The sequence below is a fragment of the Nicotiana sylvestris genome, chromosome 8, assembly GCF_000393655.2.
Source record: "Nicotiana sylvestris chromosome 8, ASM39365v2, whole genome shotgun sequence".
Taxonomy (NCBI): Eukaryota; Viridiplantae; Streptophyta; class Magnoliopsida; order Solanales; family Solanaceae; genus Nicotiana; species Nicotiana sylvestris.
Genome location: NC_091064.1, coordinates 201395529 through 201407193, shown reverse-complemented (window position 1 = coordinate 201407193; position 11665 = coordinate 201395529).

Genomic DNA, 11665 nt, shown 5'->3' with positions numbered 1-11665 from the left:
TAATATCTGAATTAAAGACCCTGGAATAATCCAGATAACAAAAGAAAATCAAAACCCACTACTAAGACTCCCTCCGGGTAGGAAGAGGAGTAGCTTCCCAGTTGTTGACTTTTGCACGTGGTCCCACGAATTGCACATCTTCCCTGCTGGACCCTTCCCCAGCCTGAACCATGTTAACCTCAGCGAATAACCTTTCGAACCCCTTCTCCAAGTTTTCATCGGCACCAATCAGTGATCCAGGAACCTTTGACAATAGTTGCTTTTTGATACCCGGCCTGACGAATGATCTGGACAGACGCGGGACTGGCTTTAGCAATGCCCATGCTTTCTGTTTCATTTTTCTAGCTCTTCTCACGTCTGTGACTATGGGCTTGAACCCTAGACCAAAAGTATCCAGATTCTTTGAAAGAGAAACTGGTTGCACAATACCTTGCAGAGATGCACCCAAACCCTTGCCCGGTACGAAACCATTTTTCAACATTTTAACGGCTACCATGACTGATGCAGTAGCTACCTTTCGAGTTTGAACGCACTTCCCTTCTGGAATTTTCTCTACCGATACTGTGTCGAAAACCTGATAAACCCATGGCCCCTTGTCGTCTTCAACCTCTATGAGCGGAACAATGGCATCATTGGGCACACACAAATTATCCTCGCCATGTACGATAATTTTCTGTCGATCCCATTCAAACTTGACAATTTGATGCAGAGTAGACGGGACTGCTTTGGCAGCATGAATCCAAGGTTGTCCCAATAGCAGATTGTACGAAACAGCCACATCCAGAACCTAGAATTCCATAGTAAATTCAACTGGCCCTATTGTGAGATCAAGCACTATGTCCCCGACTGAATCTTTCCCTCCACCGTCGAATTCCCGAATGCAAATATTGTTCTTGTGAATTCTTTCATCCTCCACTTGCAGCTTGTTCAATGTGAAGAGAGGACAAATGTTCGCTCTAGACCCGTTGTCAACCAGTACCCGAGTAACCACGGAATCTTCGCATTTCACCGTCATATAGAGGGCTCTATTGTGCTTAGTACCCTCCACGGGCAACTCGTCATCAGAAAAAGTGACTATATTTACCTCAAATATCTTGTTAGCTATCTTTTCCAAGTGGTTTACTGAGATTTTGGCAGGAACGTGAGCCTCGTTCAAGATCTTCATCAAAGTCCGATGGTGTTCGTCTGAATGGATCAATAATGACAAGAGCGAGATCTGAGCTGGTGTCTTCCTTAACTGTTCCACAATGGAATAGTCTTGCACTTTCATCTTTCTCAGAAATTCTTCTGCTTCTTCCTTAGTCACCGCTTTCTTTACCAACACTGGATTATCTTTTGAGGTCTTAGCTTTTCTCAACTCTTCGGGGGCAAAGCATCTCCCCGATCGAGTCAAACCATGGGTCTTGCACACTTCTTCTTTAACTTCTTTCCCTTTGTAAGCCACGGTCACTCGTTCATAATTCCATAGGACTACCTTGTTGTTGACCATCGGTAGTTGAATTACCGGTTTGATAATGACAGGACCTATGGGGGCACCCTTCACAATTACCACAGGCTTGTTCGTCACTCCTGGCACAACCACTTTTGCTCTTTCATGTTTTCCTGCAACGTTACTTGAGGACCCCTTCTTGACCTCCACAGATGGTTTATTATTTGCCCTGTTCAACTTGATCACAAACTTCTCACTTGTTGACTTTTCAAATGGCTTGGCTTCACTAGCCTGAATCATCATGACGGTTTGCGAAGGCTTCTTAGGCTCCCCTCCCTTATGCACTATCTCAATCATATTTGTTTCATGATAGGCTGGCAAGGGATTCTGATTGATATTGGGCGCCTCCGGAGCTTGGACCTCAATCCGATTGGTGTCAATAATTTCTTGAATGGTTGTTTTTAATTTCCAGCATTTCTCTGTGTCATGTCCCGGGGCCCCTGAACAATACTCACAGCTCACCGAGCGGTCAAGATTTCTGGGAAGAGGATTCGGCAATTTAGCCTTGATCGGATTCAACATACCCAATTGTCTCAGTCTGTGGAATAGACTAGCATATGATTCTCCCAATGGTGTGAAAGTATTTTGCTTCTGCAACCTCTCATTCTTAAATGCTTGGTTGGGTCGAAAACCCGTTCCAGGAGGATTTTTGTAGGCTTTTGGGGGTGGATAGTTATTTTGTGGAGCTTGGTACGGATTTTGTGAAGCTGGCGCACGCCATTGTGCATGAGCGGGAGGTTGGGTATAGGTTTGTGCGTGATGGACAGAAAAATAGGGATCTGGCGGTGGGTAATAGTATTGTGGTGGGTTATATGGAGTGTGGGGGTAAGTTTGGGGATAGGGTCGCGGCTGGTTGTAGTAACGGGGAAGGTTCCTGGATCCAACCCAAGCTCCCGACTCAATTGTCGCAACATCCTCCTTCTTGTTCTTCCCGAACACACCCCCAATACCGTTTTGAATGGCCTGAGTGGTCGCTTTGATCGCTGAATAACTCATGATCTTGTTGGACTTGAGTCCCTCTTAAACCATGCCTCCCATTTTTACGACTTCATTAAAGGACTTTCCTACTGCTGACACCAAGTGGCCGAAATAAGTGCGCTCCAAAGCTTACAAGAAATAATCAACCATCTCGTTTTCTTTCATCGGAGGGTCAACCCTCGCTTCTTGCTCTCTCCAACAGAATCCATTCCCTGAAGCTCTCACCAGGCTTCTTCTCAAGCTTTGTCAACGACAGACAGTCTGGGATAATTTTGAGGTTGTACTGAAAATGGCAGGCAAAGGCTTGGGCCAAATCGTCCCATGTGTATCACCTGTTGTGATCTTGTCTGGTATACCATTCTAAAGCCGATCCACTCAGACTTTGGCTGAAATATGCCATCAGCAATTCATCTCTTCCACCTGCTCCTCTCATTTTGCTACAAAATACTCTCAAGTGTGCTATTGGGTCACCATGCCCATCGTACAGATCAAACTTGGGCATTTTGAACCCTGCTAGCAACTGAACATCTGGGAACAGACATAAATCCTTATAGGCCACACTCACTTGACTTCCCAACCCCCTCATATCTCGGAACGACTGTTCTAAGCTTTTGACCTTTCTGATCATCTCTTCATGCTCGGGATTTTTGGGTGGTTTCTCAGTCTCTGCCGTGAGATCAAGATGAGGGGTGTAAGGATATGGCTCTGGCACTTTGAAGGTGGGTTCAGGGGGATAGTACTGGTTGTCATGAGTTTGGAACAGGGGTTCACTAGAAGATCAGTGTAATGTGGCAGGTGGAGGTGCCACAAAAACAGGTGTAATTGGTGGGGGGTATGGGACTTGTTTGGGTGGTGGAGCTTGAGATGTATGGGAAGTGGCGCCATGACATTGTTGGTAGAGGGGAAAGGCTGGAGATGAGTTCGCAGTGGGAGGCTCCGGAGATTGGGCTGATGGTGGGATATAAGCGGGGTTGGCAGGATAAACCGGTGGTGGATGCCCCTTTGCCTAGGCTTGGTACATTTCAGCCATTTGTTGCTTCAGCTTATACATTTCTTCCCTCATTGCATTAACGTCCAATTCTTCCACTTCTTTCGATGGGTCGACAATACTTGTTTCTGGTTCCTGGTTGGCCATGTTCAGCCTGTTTTTCAATCGGGTGTTGTATGAGTGAGTTACCAGAATGCCAATCAACTAACCACCTGCCTGGACTCAATACATCAAACAACAACCTTGTTAGCGATTAAGATTTAACAGATTGGTAACCACACATTGGGCATGAACGCACCTAAATAGCTAACCGTCTCTATTATGTATTTGATCGGTTACACGCGTCATCCCGGCCTTTTCTTAATTTCGATTGCAAACCTCCCCTTTTTCTTTCTTTTTCGCTTCCTTCTTTTCATTCTTGCCTCTGTTCTCTCTTTGTTTTCACTCTCTCTTGATTTCTTATTTTCTCTCTTTTCTTTCTTGTTTTTCCGCTCTTTTCTTTTCTTTACTCTCTTATTTTTTCTTTTATCTTCTTTCTCTTTTTTTTTATTTGGTTACGGTCGAATCCTATGGAGATTGCTTATGTATCATGACCCCGCATGAATCAGACCAAGCGTAGTTCTTGGAGATAAGTGCGAAATAAAACATTTTTGGGATTTTCAGTTTTCATAAAAACAAATTTTTCCATTACAAAATTCAAAACTAACAAATTCCAAAAGACAAACAGATTTCGATGCAAAGATGAAATACAGACTCCAAAAATAGACATCATATTCCAACAGAAGAAAATACAGACTCGAAAACAATTTGACGGACTCTAGCAGAAAGAAAATATAAAACTCAACATGACTGGCAGACGCTTAACAAAAAGGGAAATGCAGACTCAAGTGAAAAAATCATGAATACATCAATGCTCCTGGCGCCCGCGGGACATCATTCGGTCTCGCCGCGGGCCTATATGCAAGCTCCCTTTGAAGTCGATCCAAGTCGTTCATTATCTGTTTAACAAATGTTATTACTGCTGCAAAGAAGGTAGTGCGGGTCATATCCTCACAAATCTGGCACTTCATAACGATGTAGTCGGCAATGCTTCTAATTCTCTCTCTTATGGCGCCTTTTTCTTGTAACAAACGCCCAATCTGCTGGGCCCTGGCTTCCAAAGTTTGCTCAGCTGCATGATTTTGCTCCTGAAGTTGTTGCAAATCTATTTCTAATTGCGCCAATGCTGTATAACAATGTTCCCTTTCAACTTTGAAGTCTTTTGCCTGTTTGATCATTTTGTTTTCCGTGGCGATGACCCTTTTCTTTAACCCTGCGACCTCATCGTCGTACCTTTCTCTCAATTGCTTAACCAGGCGTACTCGTTCATCTGCATTTTTAGCCAATTGCTTTCGAGCCTTGGCTAGTTCACTTTCTGCTTTGTTCAAATCAAAACTATAGTCATTTACTTTCCGCCTCAGGTTAGCTATGAGTTTTTCATCTCTGTCGCTTCGGGCTGGATTTTCTGCCGTTACTTTCATTTTCTGAATTAGAGCTCGAAGGGCCTCATTTTCTTTGGATAGCTTTTTCTTTTCTCATTCATCCGCCGCGACTTGCAAGCTATTCTCGAATTGAAGTTCTCTAACTTGCTTTTCCATTTTTCTTATGGTAGCCCTGTACTCGTTTTCTTTGGTCAGCCAGTCCCATTGCACTTGTGCTCCGTCGGTGAATTGTTGGACATGGGGTCTCTTTGTGGGCTTGTCAAGTTCATATTGAACTCGGGATCTTTTACCATACCAAGCAGTATAACTAGGCTGCACCTCGCCTTTGGATAGGTCTCGTACTTGAGTATTAGGCCCTAAGAATCTGCATTAATGCCAAATCCGGCGCACTTTCTCTTCTGGGAAGGCAGCTTTTGGATCTAACTCAATGACTTGCTGTCTCAAATCTTCATTGTGTGGGATGGTCTGGTATCGGCCCAACTGACGTAAGACTCTGTGCGGAGCATAAGGTTGGATACTCCGAAGACCCATCAACAGCAAAAAACATACCTTAGTCGACATATAGATTACTTCGTTGACCGAGAGCCACCCGAATGTCCATTCGATCTTATTTGCGGTCAAAGATCTCAAATGAGCATGCCATGCTTCCGTACCATCCGAAAACTCATAACCCTCTATTCGTTTTTCATGTTTTTCAATGCATTCAAGGCCAGTCATACCGCAATTCAAGTATCCGAGACGGTGGCAAAGGTGTTCTTCCATCCATATTTGTAACAGCATATTGCACCCTTCAAAGAACTTCGCTCATTCTCGACAGAGAGTGAGAGCTCGGTAAATTTCTGCCAAGATCAGCGGCACTATAGTCCCATTTGCCTTTTTTATCATAAAGTCGGCTATCCCTACTAGCCCCATCTCTATGTTCCCGTCTTTTCTCGGGCAAACCAAGATACCTAGGAACGCCACTATGAAAGTTAATACTCTCTGAGCTTCCCACTTGTCTTGTTTTCCAGCGTGAGTGAGACCGGTATATGGCGTTTCGAAGCCACGGGGATTCCCGTAACGTCGATACAGAAAGTAGAAGGTACAAAATCCTTCGGCCAGATTTTCGTCTCGGATGTCCCAACTGATGCTTAACAATTCCAAAAATTTGTGAGGGGTCACTGTTCTTGGTGCTACCGGGTATTGACTTCTGAGATTCCTTCTAAACCGGCATAGCCTGCTATCTCTTCTAGCGTAGGAGTTAACTCGAAATCCGCAAAGTAGAACACATTATGTGTTGGGTCCCAAAACGGTATCAAGGCCTCAATCACATCCTTTCTGGGCTTGACCTTCAAAAGCCCAATAAGACCGCCCAGTGCTTTTGTCACAACTTTCCTGTTGTCGCCCCCCAAATCATGCCACCACATATGTACCTCCAAAGGGATCTCTTCACGGACTGAGAAAGGTTCATTTTGATTTGTGTTCATCCTGCACATTTATTAAGGTGATTTTAATTAAGAGAAAACCATGACTCGTTTTGACTTAAGAGAAATGACCATTTTCAAAATTTCCACAAAACATCCAGTCTTGCCAACATGGCCTTTCAGCACTTCAAAAACGAAGATTTTAAGGCCGTGTCAGCTAACCAGCCCAAACCTTTAAAAGCGACAAAAGTGGTTGTTCTTGCAAAAACAGACTTTCGACGCCCTTTTAGGGACATTCGGCTATTTTTGACAAGAACGGCATCACCCTAATTATTAAAGTAAAATTTTTGTTCTTTTGGCTACTTTCGCAAAAGGGAAGTTGGACCCGATGGGAGTTGCCTACGTATCTCACACCCTGTGAGAATTAAACTGGCGTAGTTCGGGCAAATAAAACAAACTATTTTTTATTTGAAAACAAGACTGTTTTTTTCATTTCATCGGCAAATAAAACTATTTTTGAAAATACCAACTTTTGGTTTTCCTCTTTTTTTTGTTTTTATTTTCTCAAAAATTCGGCAGAGTTTCTACACTATTTGGACATTGGTTTTTTTCAGAAGAGGCGATTAACTCTCTTTAACCCTCATACTGCTATTCTCTTTCCTCAACTTTTCCCAATATTCATAAGCCGGTCAACATGCAAGTCCGAAGCAAATAAGTGCACAAGTAGCAAGTAGGATGCATCAGGATGGTCTTTTTGTTTCGGGTGCACCTGTCCTAGACAGACCCAACCCCTGTGTTGAGTCTCCAAAGCCAGAATGCACATGATGCAAACAAACGTTCCTACTAAGGATCCGGCGTGAGTTCTTGTTATAGTAGGTTCAAAACCTAGGTTTATTATTCTAGACCTGGCTTACCCGAGCGGACGACTCGAGCCGAGGGGGGGTAGTGTACCGGGAATACAGAAGCTTCGCCGGCTTTGCAACTTGTCCGAACCTCGTTCTAGATTTGGAATATGATTCTAATAGAAAAGAAGTCACACGAAGTGCACGCTTCTTCATAATTTAGAAGACTCGGAGAAAAAAAAGGATTTCGCAACAGTTTATATACAATTCACGGAATATCAAAGCGGTAAAAGCAATTAATTAACATATTAGGCCCAAATCATGTAACAAAATCAGATATGGATAAAGCTAACCATAACAATTATTCTAAGTTTGAATTCTTGAACCCTGAACCAGAGATTCTGGGTTCGATCCCCAGCAGAGTCGCCAGAGCTGTCACACCTCCTTTTTTACCTACCCCCCCGAAAGGGATGTATAAGGGAGTTTTTTCCAATTTTAAGTGACTATCGAAACGAGATTATTTTATTAAAAATTCAGAGTCGCCACTTGGGAGATTTATGGTGTCCCAAGTCACCGGTTGAATCCTGAATCGAGGAAAAACTTGACTCTGTTTAACAGTCCGTGAACCAGAAATCCGAGTAAGGAATTCTGTTAACCCGGGAGAAGGTATTAGACATTCCCAAGTTCCGTGGTTCTAGCACGGTCGCTCAGCTATTACAATTGGCTTATTATCTGATTTTAATACATGTTTTAACCTATAGTATATTTTAACTTATTAAACCACTTTTAATTATTTTTAGGAAGATTCAACGTTATTTAAAACACGCCTTGAACCACGCCACATGAAATGCACCCGCGATCCACGATACATTTTATTTAACGTTCTAAGACTTGATTTGGGTCACATGAAATGCACACCCAAGTTTAGGAAGGTAATATTATTAAAATACTTGCCTAAAATGACTAACGCATTTGCGGCTTTGCGAGGTCCATGGAAAATTCGCTAAATGGTATGCCTCGAATTCTAAGGATTAAACAAGATTAATTAAACGAGGGCCATGCGATTTAAGATTTTTGTTTGGGCATGGCACACCTCAAGTTCATTTTAGAGAGTCTAATTAATTATGGAAGAGAAGAAACCTTAGGAGTTCAGAATATCCACTATGCTAAAAGCCCGAACTAAATTCGCTATCAGTGAACAAGCAAGCAATGGAATTGGGCCAACGAAATCAGGCAGGCCCAAATGATGCCAAATACGCGATTCTGATTCTGGGCAAGTCTTTCCGGATTCAGGCCCAATATGAACCCAAAACCCCGTGAGTCTGAGAGTGTCGAGCATTCAAGAGTGTTGGACTCGAGGTCGAGTCCCCAAGCACGCAGGATATCAGATTATGAATGAATGGGCGTGAGCCCATTTTATTAATAAAAGGGAATGTCACGCAAGCAGACTTGGGCGGGCCTTAATTTCATCAATTGGGCCAATATTAGGCCTAAGTCTAAAACCCTCCTTTATGCACAATTAGCTACTTGTAATTCCATTAAAACACTTCATGAAACATGGAATGGAGTTAACCTTCTACTTCTGCATCTCAATTATTCGAGCACATGATGACTAACTAACCAGTACGAAATTGCAATACCGTTTCCAGCTAAAATGCTCAATGCACAATTAATCATTTGCCATTAGACACAACTAACATGATATCCAAAACTTAAATGAACTACATATTAGATCCTTTAGTTGTCACATGTTCCACCCAAGTCTGAATCACTCTAGAGCTTTTATATCCAAACAAAATTCAATTTCAGCCTTTGAAACAGGCTGACAACAGCTTCAATTAAGATTCAGAGCAAAGAATACAAGATATAACCAAACTTGATTAGACATACTGTTAACCAAACTTTCGTAATAGTCCAGAATCATAATAAAGTTCAGTTATACAATACCAAGCCTTTAACTATGAGACATTTAACAGGAAATTGAGTCTCTTGCTATTCTAAACCAAATTCAACCCTTAAAAGATACTATCACCAAAAGGAGAACATGCACCAATAACTCATGATTCTAAAGAAAAATAAAGCTACATTACGACAAAGAGCAGATTGATGTTAAGCTCCCAATCTCCAGATTTCCATACTTGAAGCAAATTTTACATTAGGTAGAATTAAAGAATATATACCTGGAAATTGAAAAGGAAAAAGAGGTGAAGAAGCAGTAGATAACAGCAGAACAAAAGCACAGCAGTAGCAATGCAACAGTGACCTCACAGCAGCTTGAAACCCAGAAAACCCAAAAATCAAACCTTCTCCCAACCCAGGTGCAAGATGTGAAACTTTCAAAGATTTAAATAATGAAGAAGATCAGAAATCCCCAACTAATACAAAATTTGATCAGTTTTTATCAAAGAAATATGCTGGAAATCAGTGCAGTTATAGAATTCTCAGCTATTTTTGTTTTCTCAGAATTTTTCTCTTTCAAGTCTCTTGGGTCTTCCTTGAAAGGCAAGAAAAGCTACCTTTATAGGCAAGTTATTAAGGCAGCTTTTAGATATTAGTCTTTGCACATTTGACCCTTTTTTAATTTTTATTATAGCTCAGATACCCTTATTAAAAGAACAGAAAATCAGAACCAACCCCTTCCCCAGCTTCCTAGAAGCTTCTTAGTCTGTTATAGCAAGATTCCCTTAAGTGACTTACCCAATTTACCCCTATTACCCATGTATTTTACCTTGAAGCCCGGCCAGCCTTGAACATGGGCTTTGAATCCCCGAACGGGCTCAATGCTTAACTAGACATGGGCTCAGACTCAAACCAAACAGAATGCCTTTAACATGAGATCTTAGACTGACCTAAGATCCCAAAGACAAAACCCAAACAAATTTAGAAAACCAAACAAATCAACTAATTAACAATCACAAACAGGCAGGGAACTAATTAAGCTAACTAATTAAGCTCAGTGACCAAAACAAAGACAAAAATGAGAAATTTAAGCATGACACTAATGAAAGTTAACCAGACCATAAACTTCAAAAAAAGAAAGCTGAAAAGCCAATGAAACAGATACGAACGCAAAATCAATCTTAGAGGGAAACTAGGTTCAGAACCTTATTCGAATTTCAATCAAAGTAAAAAACTTACAGAAAGGGAGAAGAAAAGAAGAGGAACAGAAGGTAAACTCGGATAGAAAAGAAAAAGAAAAAGAAACTTACCCTAGTAAACCCAAAATGGCATCGGACATCTTGATTTAAACGGAACTGATGCTAATCACTTGTTCCTTGTCAAGAACAACTGAGCAGCATCAATTCGCGTTGAATCAGACTTCAACTCGAACAAATCGGAGGCTTAATGTCATGCATGCCCACAACTTCGGCAGAATTTTTAGGGTTCGAACTCAGATTTGAAATTCGGAGAGTTCTGGGGTGATTTGAGGGAATCTAAGTGGAGATTTAGAGTGAGGGAGAGACGGGGGCTCAGGGGTGTGATTTTGGGGTCGAACCGAGGTGGCGGAGCCACCGGAGAGCACAGGGGCGACGCTAGGGTTTTTTTTTCAATCCGAGATTCGAGACTTTATGGGCTTGTTTGATGGAAGGTGCTTGCAGATTTGGACTGAGGGAGTTGGGGAGGGTATTTGGCCTTAATTTGAGGTCGGTTCGTGGTGGCGCCGCCTCCGGTGGTGGGGGGATTTAGAGGCGGTGGCGTTAGGGTTTGCAGGGGTGGGTTGTGAGGGAGATGAGTGAGGGGTAGGGGGCAGGTTTGGACATTTAAATACTAAGTGACCCAGGCTTCAGGACCGTCTGATCAAGAAACCTCGACGGTCCTGATCTGTTGCCCATGAAACAATGTTGTTTGGTTTGGGGGAAAAACCGGATCGGGTTAGGGTGGTTTGGGCCGGGTATTGGGTAATTTTCGTTTGGGCTGGGGACAATTAAATTGGTTTGAGCCTAGATTTGGATTTCCTTTCATTTCTTTCTTTTCCTTTTCTCTTTTTTTCGAAATTTAATTAAAAATCAGAATTAATTCCTAGAACTAAACAAAATTAATTAAACCTAAAATGATAATTGACACAATTAATTGAAAATAATATTAACAAAAGAAAGCTACTCAACATCAAAGCTAAAATTAAAAGTGCAAATTAAACTAATTTTTTGTGCTTTTCATATTTTATAAAACCAACTAATTTACCAATTAATCTAATCGAAAAAAAATATAAAATCAAATCCTAAATGCAGTGCGTGATATTTTTGTATTTTCGTGAATAAAATAAAATAAACGTGCATAGACAAATGCAAATAATTAACAGAAAATGCCACAAAATCCAACAAAATTGCAAACACTGAAAGAAATTATTTTGCTTTGAATTTGTTGGAATAATTCATATAGGGCAAAAATCATGTGCTCACAACATGCACGCATAATTCCAAGCCTGGTCTTAAAGTTAGTTTAATCATGAAACAATGAAACAATTTTGAAGATGATAGGGACAT